The sequence below is a fragment of the Haliotis asinina genome, chromosome 2 (assembly GCF_037392515.1).
Source record: "Haliotis asinina isolate JCU_RB_2024 chromosome 2, JCU_Hal_asi_v2, whole genome shotgun sequence".
Lineage (NCBI taxonomy): Eukaryota > Metazoa > Mollusca > Gastropoda > Lepetellida > Haliotidae > Haliotis > Haliotis asinina.
The window spans coordinates 67,699,340-67,711,073 of NC_090281.1; the positions used below are offsets into that span (position 1 = coordinate 67,699,340).

Sequence of the window (11,734 nt, forward strand, 5' to 3'; positions counted from 1 at the left end):
CGTAACAATGATCAATATTGTGTTTTACAGTAAACTGTCCACACAGTTAGAACAATGATGAAATTTTTTAATTACATTTTTTGCTTTTTTGTGTGATGCTTGCAAATCTATTGCAGGTATGAATAATTAATAGATAGCAGTTGGCGGCATGTAGAATATGTGTTATTAATATCTATTAGCTGCCAAAGATATGTCAGTATTAACAAACAAATATGTTTAGTCATGATAAAGGCTAAATTCTGTGGTAAATTATTAGTCATGAGTTTCCTTAATTAGTGACATATAAACTTTATGTACTTGTCATATCTAGTTATACTGTCAACAAGTTATTTTATTTCTATCAAAATGGTATCCAGTTAAATAACAACATGAGTGTTCATACTACCCCTTATTTTAGAAATGATATGTAGGACATTGCTTGCCATGCAATAAAGGATTTGAAGTAATAATATTTCAGTTCAAGAAAGCCAGTCAGCCTCCATTCTCTCCAAGTTTCAATCACAAAGGTAGCGTTCTCCTCTCTGGCATTAATTCACTTCCACTGTTTTCACCTTTCATGGTTGAGGTGTCGCAGTGATACACTCACATATCAGGGACACTTGGAGTGTCGCCTATAGAAGTTAACTGAAATGTACAACTATATATCACTTACACACAACAGTAATCTCGCTCTGCTATTGAGATCTACCACTCAGTGAGCATAATCCTTATATATTATAATCATTGAGATATGTATCCCAGTGTGTTCCAACTCATATATCACTAGAATAATGCTATCAGCTGATAATGTACATCAGAGGCTCAAGCAGCTGGTGAAATTGACATGACATGACTGACTGTCCATTTCATGTTGTTTTCAAGCATGTATAGTCTTCAATAAGGATTGTAGTCTTCTCCCCAATTGCATCCATTGTTGCCATGAACCTGTTTTATTATGTTGTTCAAAAACAAATTGACAATTTCCCACGGAGGAAATAAATATTTTGTATTAGCGGTACCATGGTGTGGACTTGCTTGATTCATTTAAGACATGTTACAAGGAAGTAATCAATGATCCAAAGCATGTTAATTAGCACAGGGTTTTCACAACTGGACTAGAAACACTTGCACCCACTGAAAAGCTGTGTTTCCAATGAGTCAGTGAAATTAGAAACATATGTAAACAATGATCAATGACTGAGAGTAGAATCAATGTCCGGTACCTAAGTAAAATTAATGGTAAATGAATGGCGAATTCCTTTGTAACTGAATGATACCCTCAAACAATTACCAACTGCAAAATTCAGCATGGACATGGAGTAATTTTGTTGCAGTTCCCATGGTCTCCAAATAGAAATTGGGGTGTTGGGCCAGCCTAGTGGTCAAAGCGTTCTCCCATCTCGCCAAAAACCTGCTTTCAAGTCCCCATATGGGTCCAATATGTCCCCTGGTGTCCCCTGCTGTGGTACTGCTAGAATACTGCTAAAAGAGGTGCAAAAATTCTGTCAATCAAAATAGAAATATTTCACTACTTCCTTTGAAGGCAGTGCTTTGTGTGTTGTGAAGGCTACATTGGACATCAATACCTTTTCCTGATGGTTTGTATCTGCTAAAAACACTGCACGAGAAGTACATACCTAGACAATTTATATCATACCTTACACGTAACAAATATTACATGCTTTTGAAATCAGTGCATGCGAATGTCGTTAGAAACCTGGCTATGTGTATTTATTACATAAATTGTTTCAGAAGGATTCATGTTAATTAATTACGTATATGTTTAGTCTTGCGTACTATGCTATCTGACAACCTGTATAAACATGGGTTGATTTTGCCCAGGAATAAAGATCTATCTATCTAATGCATTATAACCTGTTTTTTGCACAAGGAGAAAAAACACTTACAGAAAGTAGAACAAATCTCAAATGGAAAGAAGAGCTAACATTTGTAACAAAAAACCTAAGTCTGACATTTACAGTTTTGGAAACACAAAATATTCAGTAGTTGATTAATTATGACTGACTAATGATTTGTGTTCATATTTCACTGCTCGACATGCAAGGGCTGATATTTATGGTATCATTAGCACTGTGCTCTATAGGCAGCTGATGCAGTCCTGTCTGTCAGCATTTAATGTGGAAATTAACATTCCGCCATATTGTTGATGTCATGCAAATACCATTCCTAAAAGACTATTGATTCTATTGTTGATGACATCACAATAGCAATGACACTGCAATTTATAATTGTTCATGTCATGATGCCCTAGCTACAAGGACCAGTTTTCATTATACATGACACATCCACAATGATGGTGATCACTATGGTGGTTAGGAAACAAGTGATGACTACATGGTGATCACTACGGTAGTTAGGAAACAAGTGATGACTACATGGTGATCACTACGGTAGTTAGGAAACAAGTGATGACTACATGGTGATCACTATGGTAGTTAGGAAACAAGTGATGACTACATGGTGATCACTACGGTAGTTAGGAAACAAGTGATGACTACATGGTGATCACTATGGTGGTTAGGAAACAAGTGATGACTACATGGTGATCACTACGGTAGTTAGGAAACAAGTGATGACTACATGGTGATCACTATGGTAGTTAGGAAACAAGTGATGACTACATGGTGATCACTACGGTAGTTAGGAAACAAGTGATGACTATGCCCATGCCCTTCACACTGATATGAGAACTGTCAGTGTTCCAATATCTCCAATGCTCTCACCTCGGAAATAATGGAAATAACGCCATCCAGCATTCAAAATAGCTGCTGGACCACTAGCCAAATGCTACCTGATTGTAAATCGGGCCAGTAATGTATTAGTAATGGTGGATGTCAACTTCTTTATTGTCAATAACACAATTCACAATAAAGAAGCTGACATCCATAAATCTTCTTTCCTTATGCATTCCACTTCTAAATGCCATTCAAAGACAGAAATATAACGCTAAAGATGTACCGACTGGCTAGATGAAAATATCAAATAACTTGGATTTTTTGCACATGATTATGATGTCAGTTACTAAGGATTTAAAAGTCTGTCTACCAACAGTTTGTGACAATGTTACTTTTTGTGCTTATGATTTGATTTATATATAATAACTTACCATATTCAATTAAAATCACACCAGTTCTGGCCAATGTGCATTTAGATATTGATCAGAGCCATGAAGCATGATGTGGGCTAGTAACACTTTTACTCAACTAGTCCTCCTGGCTTGTGACTTTTCAAAATAAAATTCATACACTGTAGCCATTCTCATATTCAGGTTGAACACTTGGCCATGTGTATTCAAGTAATAATCTCTCTTCTCAGCACACACCAACACGATGACTAGACATAATCTAAGATCACATTTTACCACTAATTAACACAACCAGTATGTCTAGGAGTTGATATTCAACCCTGTCCTTAGTACTCAATACAACAAAAACTTTAATTTACACGCTGGTGTCACATAGCTACATGGACAAGGTGTGTGCCATTCAACAACTGACACATTCTCCAATAAAAAAATTATATATAGCTGCTTTACAAAATTTTAGATTATACAAATAAATATTAAAAGTCCCATTTCCTGTATTGTGATTGTATAATGAGTTCATATGATGTATAGTATCTGAGGAATCACTGAAACAATTAGAAACAATTAACATTACATAACATAACATTTGCTTATCAAATAAAACATTTACTGCACCTTTCTCTTAATTATATCATAATGAAATGTATCAGTTTTATACTGAAAACATTATCCTCGCCAGATTTCAGTAAACCCTGAAATTGGCAAATTAAATGACAGCAATGAACATCTTACAAAGAATTACACAGCAATTTTGACAAGGTACAGAAGGCAGCCACCCCACAAAAACACTCTCATCAGTCTTTTGCATGCTTCTCAACATCCTTAATGTTTCCCATCTCTACCTTTCACATGTGCATGCACACATACACACACATACACGTACAGTAACCAGGGTAAGATATTGTCCACAGTAAGGAGGGTAAGATACTGTGCACAGTAAGGAGGGTAAGATATTGTCCACAGTAAGGAGGGTAAGATACTGTGCACAGTAAGGAGGGTAAGATATTGTCCACAGTAAGGAGGGTAAGATACTGTGCACAGTAAGGGGGGTAAGATATTGTCAAGGAGGTATTGCAGCAGTGCTTGCAAGCTATGACTGTCAGTCCTGACCCGTCATGCTGAGGCTGATATCATTAGTTTTACCCCTGAGTGATCACCAGAGATCAAATATAATGGGTAATAAGTATATCTACCTGAGGAGACAATTAGATCTGCCCAATTTGGGATCCAATTCCTGGTCAGCAAGCCACATCCAGGTGTTCGGCATGGATCAAAGGCTATGGCACTGGAGCTCTAGAATGGAGGTGTATGGCATCAGAAACCCCCTCTCTGTCATTCACCTTGATTACTCATCTGGAAGCTAGAGCAGTGATCTTGGGTATGTTAGAGACTTGGGTGCAGACAAGTCCGCTTCAACCATATGACCTGTGTATTGAACTCGACTTGGCAACAATCCGGGAAAGAGTATTTAATGAAGCATAACAAATCTATTAACTCCACAAAGCGGCATCTAATCCGCGGAGGCCTATAGAGAAGCTCCCAACACAACAATCCTTTGATTATTGGCCTTCTTCGACACACATTCAAATCATTTTCACACTATGAACTCAGAGGTTTAACACTCAGAGGTCTAATCCATCTTTGGGTAACAAGTCAATGAATAGAGACAAGAGGTTTCCAATCAGAAATATTGAAAGGAGTTCCCAATCTAGAACAATATCGAAGTCCTCAGCAGGAGTCTGTCTTCAAGCTTCACTTTAACTCACCAATGACTTAGGACAAGCAAATTTCTTTGTCACTTGCTGACTATTTAGTTGAAACAGTCGTAAGCAGTTGTACACAGCCTGAACATTTCACTGACTAAGACAATGCACGGTACTGTTCTAAATCCTGAAAATCTTATCAATTCACCAAAAATTCAGTTGTCAATAATCAACGAATAAACAACAAGGAAAAAGCAAAGGTATTACCTCTCTTTATTGTGGACACAGCAAACGTTCGCGTACAATGGTCAACTATTGACAGACATGTTGCGAACTGTCCAAACTTGGTTTCAGAGGCAGAAATTCACTTAATTCTCTATTGTGGTGAAAAGCCTTTGTGAGAGCCGCTGTCTTGACGAACTGTCAAACTGTAAACACGGCTTGTGGCGAGTGGGGCACTACTGAAAAACTTCTCTATTGTACTTCACTCATGATGAACTCTTATCATTCTGACAGGAATCTGTCCCTACAACCCAAACAGCCTCCAGCCATCAGGCTCCAGACTGGCAAAAACCACAATTTGAAAATTACTAAATTATCAGGTAAATGAAGATGGGAGGTAAAATAAACTGACACATGGACAAAAGGATCAAATTGGATTGTCAGAAACATTAACAACAGAGACAAACAGTCACTCAGTTTGAAAAAAAGGTGTTGTGATAGATACATAAAGGCAAGCACAAGAGGGCAGTCCATTTGGGCTGAGAGTCGAGGTCAGAGAAAGTTAAACAGATTGGACTATATAAGGGCTTCTTCTATCATGTTTCACTGGCAGCTTTCACATTATTGTCTATGTAAACACGTACAGAATGGGGAACACCTGTACAACAGGAGACATCAAACGTTCCCGGTCGAATACAGGTGGACAATGCTGATACAACCATTTGATACAACCTGGACCTACAATATTTTTATTGCCCATGGACTAATGAAAACTTCATCAGAAAGAAGAATAAAGTTATTGATTTGTGAAACAAATAGTTATATATTGTAAGAACAGATGTTAATTTAATAGGACACAATTAATTCATAAGTACAACAATAACATGCAACATTTTCGCCAGAGGCAATACAATGTTTGTTTAATATTTTCTGCTGCTTAATAGATTATGAACTTAACAAATACAATTTATGATATAGAACAGTTAAAATGTTTTTTTTAACAGAAATATCTCACCTAAACCTTACTGAAATATCTTAATCGGTTGCTATTTTGTCTCCAATCATTAAAAAAACATTTTAACTATAATTACACATTATAATGTGCATTCATACCTTAAAAAAAGAGTAAAAGATGGAAATAATCAGTTATAAGTTAAATTTTAACAACTTTTACGAGTACTGTTGTTGATTGTATTCTTCAGCTTAATTATGTACCTTTATCACACTGATTTTAGGGGTCAAGTAATGGGATTGGCTTATCTATGGTGGTTGACTTATACACAGTAATAGCGGTAATACAAATATTGCAAGTAAATAGAATCATATTCCAGGTGATGACATAAATAATGATTGACTTATTATTGAGAATATGTCCTCCAGTTCTAGGCCACCACATGGAAGAAATGTTTCAATAATTTTGGGAATAGGTCTGGTTCAATGAGCCAATGCAACATTCCAGGGTGGTAAGTAAAAGCCTATCTACATAGGTTACATAGAAACATTAGAAGAGATTGGTTCAAGTTTACCTGTAAATCCTGCACAAAGTCCAACCATTGTGTGTTAACTGTTGGTCTGCTCACACTTGTCAGTTATCTCTCCCCAGTACAGCTGCTAAATCTTCAGATTATCTCACCACTGAAAATGGGCTTATGTCTTTGCTTTGTCAGGATCAAAGGGTTATCTGCCCTTCCTCTATCTGGCACTGGGGACAGAAGGAAGAAAGACAATTCTGATGTCAGCATAACCTTGGCACTAAAAGCTTCCTCCTCATCACTTAACATCACTTCTTGGGGGTGGGGTGGGACATATTTCAGTATGGGCTTCTACAAGGTGCTATGCTGAGGCCATGTTTTTTTCCCATACAATCACAATCAATGTCCTAGTTCTCTTGCTTTGGACTAATTTTATGTCTAGTTGAAACATGTAATAATTTGCATGTTAGTTGGATAGAGATGGGTTTCTACAAGGTGCTATGCTGAGGCCATGTTTTTTTGCGGTGATGTATTTCAGTCTAACACTTTGAAGATGGCCATGACTGATGGGGTAGATAGACAACACAGGTTCACATGTATCACCGCTGCTGGAACTCTAAGTAATATATTGCTGTTTGGGCTTCTAGTTCAAGCAGTTATTCTATTACATTTAAATAAAGTATTACCATTTGTGTGCCAGTTGGTTAACTCGCATAAAAAATCCATGAATAACATAAAAATGCTGTTGGTGTTTATATCATATTTATATTTATGTCATCGCTTTTAAAACAAACATGTACATTCATCATTATTACTGAGGCAGATGAGCATACGAGAAAGTTACTGCTTTACCCTTGCAGGGTCATTGTCATGTTATCAGTATTTAAGATACACCATGGACTTCACTTTGTTATTTTTTTGTCACTACTTTACCATTGCAGGGTCATCGTCATGATATCAGTATTTAAAATATACCATGTAACACTTTGCTTTGTTAATTTTTTGTCACTACTTTACCTTTGCAGGGTCATCATCATGTTATCAGTTTTTAAAATATACAATGTAACACTTTGCTTTGTTAATATTTTGTCACTACTTTACCACTGCAGGGTCATCGTCATGTTATCAGTTTTTAAAATATACAATGTAACACTTCACTTAGGGTCATTGTCATGTTATCAGTATTTAATATATACCATGGACTTTGCTTTGTTATACCTAGAAACTAACCATGTACTGTTTAAGTGAATCTTTAATGACACAAAACAATATGTGTGTGTCGAATCAATGATTGATTTTAGGATTGGGGGGTTCAACAAATGACGAACAGTTTCAGCATTCGTAAATCATCTAAGTCAACTTTGTCATACTTGATTCATCATTAAAAGGCCACCATTGACATGAACAAACCCCTATAGCTCCAGAAAATCCTCTTTCTCACATTATCAGATACTATGTAGCAACGTACGTAGCGCCGTGAGCCGACAGTGTGCCTGGATATGAGCGCCATATAGGCGGATTTACTATGAAGGGGTTCAACAAATCAGAATCAATGTCCTAGTTCTCTTGCTTTGGACTAATTTTATGTCTAGTTGAAACATGTAATAATTTGCATGTTAGTTGCTTTGTTATACCTAGAAACTAACCATGTACTGTTTAAGTGAATCTTTAATGACACAAAACAATATGTGTGTGTCGAATCAATGATTGATTTTAGGATTGGGGGGTTCAACAAATGACGAACAGTTTCAGCATTCGTAAATCATCTAAGTCAACTTTGTCATACTTGATTCATCATTAAAAGGCCACCATTGACATGAACAAACCCCTATAGCTCCAGAAAATCCTCTTTCTCACATTATCAGATACCTTCTCTCTGCCTTCTGAAAAAGCCATATCTAATCCCTTGTAATGAGCCACATTATCAGTGTAACAGTGACTCACAAATATAATCTTGACATCATTTCAGAAAAGATTTATTCCTAATTTTAATGCCAACCTCAAGCTACTTGGACAATATTGGATGAGCTGTATAACACCCCGAGAACATCCACCAGCAATCATGAACATATATGACCGATTTCCTGTGCAATAATTTACTGATATCACCCACTTTTGGCACTTATGATCTGTACAAACAATGGGCAGACGAACGATGCTCAATGAAACGTCTTTAATAAAGATCAAGGGAGATTATCAGTGTTTTTCGCCTTATCTCAGACAGGTCCTCATACCTCCACTTGACACTTGCCTCGATCCCTGTGAGGACCTAGCTGACTCCATAGGGGCCAAGGTGAAGCATGTGAGTGATGACTTTACGATTTGTTAACTCAGTAATATCAAACAGCATCCCATAAAACACACTTGAGTCAAAGGCAAGGGCTAAGTTTGCATTTAAGATGATATTAAATTTGATTTGACTCGAGACCAGTTTTAATGTACTTTTAACGGTTTTATTGTCTGACATTGGGAGAATTGGTGGGTGGATCGTAAGTGGAATATTGGCATATTTATGGTAAGACGATGGACCAGGACAAGTTTATTACATATCACATCATTCAACAGATACTTACCACATGTTTCATGGCAATATTAGCTAATAGGGCCACATATGTTGCATATATAAGTTTGAATTATTTATTACATATCTTTAGCTTGACCTGTCCAGACATAATTTTACCCCTTTGTTTCACAGAAATTAATTTGGTGTGGAGGTTGGTCAGAAAGTCATTATGGGCATATGAATTATCTTTTCCTTCTCTGGCATATCTTTTAAAACAGTAGGTACCACATCTATCAAGTTTCTGAGCCAGAAGTGGGTAACATATTTGCTAAATTCATCAACATTTCAGTTCTTTTTATTTCAATATCCATCGGAATCAGTTCTTGCATTTGATAGTGATTCCTCTTGAACAACATTTCTGCAGAAAGATTAATTTTTGGTTGGTTTTGAAATAAACTAAATTTTTAAAATGAGTTTGCTCAACTTAACACCATCAGTAAGGATATATGCTCCATGTACTTAATATTGCCCCAACCAGTAAATCATTATTGCTTTATACACACCAGTACTTAGCTACCAAATGATACATTTATTATCATGTTGTGTCTGAGTCCAGTAATGTTTTATCCTATAATATACCAAAACAACAGAGTTAATTGGTTTCTATAGCACCATCCCACATGTTTCTATTGCTGACGTTTACATTTTCTCAGATAATCTATAACCAGCTCTATAAATTCTCCCAAGTCAATGTGACGTTGAGGTGTATAACAGGTATAAGTACCTGTACAGCGTCGCAGGTGAGGCAGAGATTGACTGAGTGTGACACTGTTTAACTTCAAGGGATTACCCCTAAATCAAATGATCGTAAACTGTAAGTATTGACCCCCAACTGACTTATTTATGGTGATAGGCTAACTCCTTGTCCAAAACCAGCCATGCTTTTATGTGACTCTTCTGTTGCACAGGCGGCTACTTTCAGTGAAATCATTTATGTGTATCTGGAGTTTCTTTATACGTGAACAGTACCGAGGCCACAACAAATTAGAGACATGTTTTTCTGCAATATTGTTTCTTCCTTACATTTTGATTCTGATGTGATATATGTTCTAGGATCATGGCCTATGTAGTTGTCGTTGTATAATATCCCCAAAGCATGACAGTATTATGTCCCCTCCAATCTCCAATGACTGTGAGGTGGAGGGGTAGTCTAGCTGTTAAAGAGTCTGCTTGCCAAGTTGAAGATTCCCCACATGGGTACAGTGTGTAAAGCCTATTTCTGGTGTCCCTCTCTGTGATATTGCTGAAATATTGCTAAATGTGGTGTAAAAACTCACTCACTCACTAACTCCAAGTGTAGAAGATCCTTACAATCTCCAATGATGGTATAACATCTCCACAATCTCCCATATGATATACCTCTCTACAATCTCCCATAATGGTATGATGTTCCGTACAATCTCCAATGATGGTATAACATCTCCACAATCTCCCATATGATATACCTCTCTACAATCTCCCATAATGGTATGATGTTCCCTCCAACCTCCAATGATTGTATACTATCTCTACAACCTTCCCATATTGATATCATGTTCCTTCCAACCTCCAGTGATTGCACATGTATATTAGTTCCGCATGGTGACTGGCTGAAACAGTGACACTAGGTACCACTCGTGTCCATGATAACAACACAGCATTATCTTGGAGATTGATTTGAACAAAAAACTTGTCAGATTACAAAAAAGAAAACTCTCCTACCCCTTTAGATGTTCAGAGGTTTGACCTCTATATAGCTAATGGTCTGGAAACCTGCGAGCCACAGTTCCAATTCTTTGACAGAGCGTTGGTGAACTCAAACATAATTGAAATTTAGTTCTTGACATCCAAACAAGTTTCACAATTAGGCTCCCAGTCAGGCCAAACATGGACTTCCCATTTCTTGCTGACACAGCAGATCCTTCCAAATCTGGCAGAGCACCCCTACGTCTGGTATAGCTCTGAGGGTGTCACGCTATCTACACTTCCTGTATACTCAATCTACAGGTGCTTTTATTGCAAAGTGTTTAAGATCCATCAAATAATGTTAAGGTGTATAAAAACAAGATGAGCCTGTGTTTCAGTCACGGTGCCCTGTGGAATCCTGCACAGTGTGTACGGTGTTTGAACTGATACTGCCCCAACAGGAACAAGAGGGATACTGGCCCCTCATCATCGCAGAGGCTCTTCAGGTGGGGGAAAATATGCTGAAAAAACACAATTTTGCTTTTAACTCAGCTCTTACTGGTTGTCTCCTGATAGTGAAATACTGAAAAATCCTATGTGTCATGGGTTGGAAATTTGCAGTAAAAACAAAAAATTCTGTCAGAATATTTGAACAACTGCATTATTTTAATGGAACAATAAGCTATAAATAACATTAGTGTTCAAAATCATCAGACAAATGTTCAATGAACAGACAGCAAAGAAGTACTTGCTTTCAGTGTATACCACATACAAGAGGTAGTAGAAGACTGTCTCATTGGCCTACTTCACAACTCTTCTGCCTGTCTGCATTAAACAACACACAGGACACATTTGAATTTCTGCCTACTACAAGGATGCCCCTATGTAAGGATGCAATAAAAAGTAACAATGCTTGTCATAAGAGACAACTAATGGGATCGGGTGGTGGTTGACATGTCATTGGTTCCCATTTGCGCAGATCAATGTTCATGTTGTTGATCACTGGACCGTCTAGTCCAGACTC

General features: G+C 37.2%; 1 protein-coding gene across 2 annotated transcripts in view; it reads right to left on the reverse strand.

Moving 5' to 3' along the window:
- Positions 1–6,606, reverse strand: part of LOC137274192 (protocadherin-11 X-linked-like) — a 75,347-nt gene extending 68,741 nt beyond the window's left edge. Inside the window, exons 1-2 of one of the 2 annotated variants that reach the window (XM_067807243.1) lie at positions 6,537–6,601; positions 4,279–4,378 (exon numbers count right to left, since the gene is read on the reverse strand). The gene's annotated coding sequence lies outside the window, so the exon portion shown is untranslated. Of the gene's footprint in view, positions 1–4,278; positions 4,379–6,536 lie in introns of both variants that reach the window. The other variant, XM_067807244.1, reaches the window with a different exon arrangement.
- Positions 6,607–11,734: the final 5,128 nt, after the last annotated feature.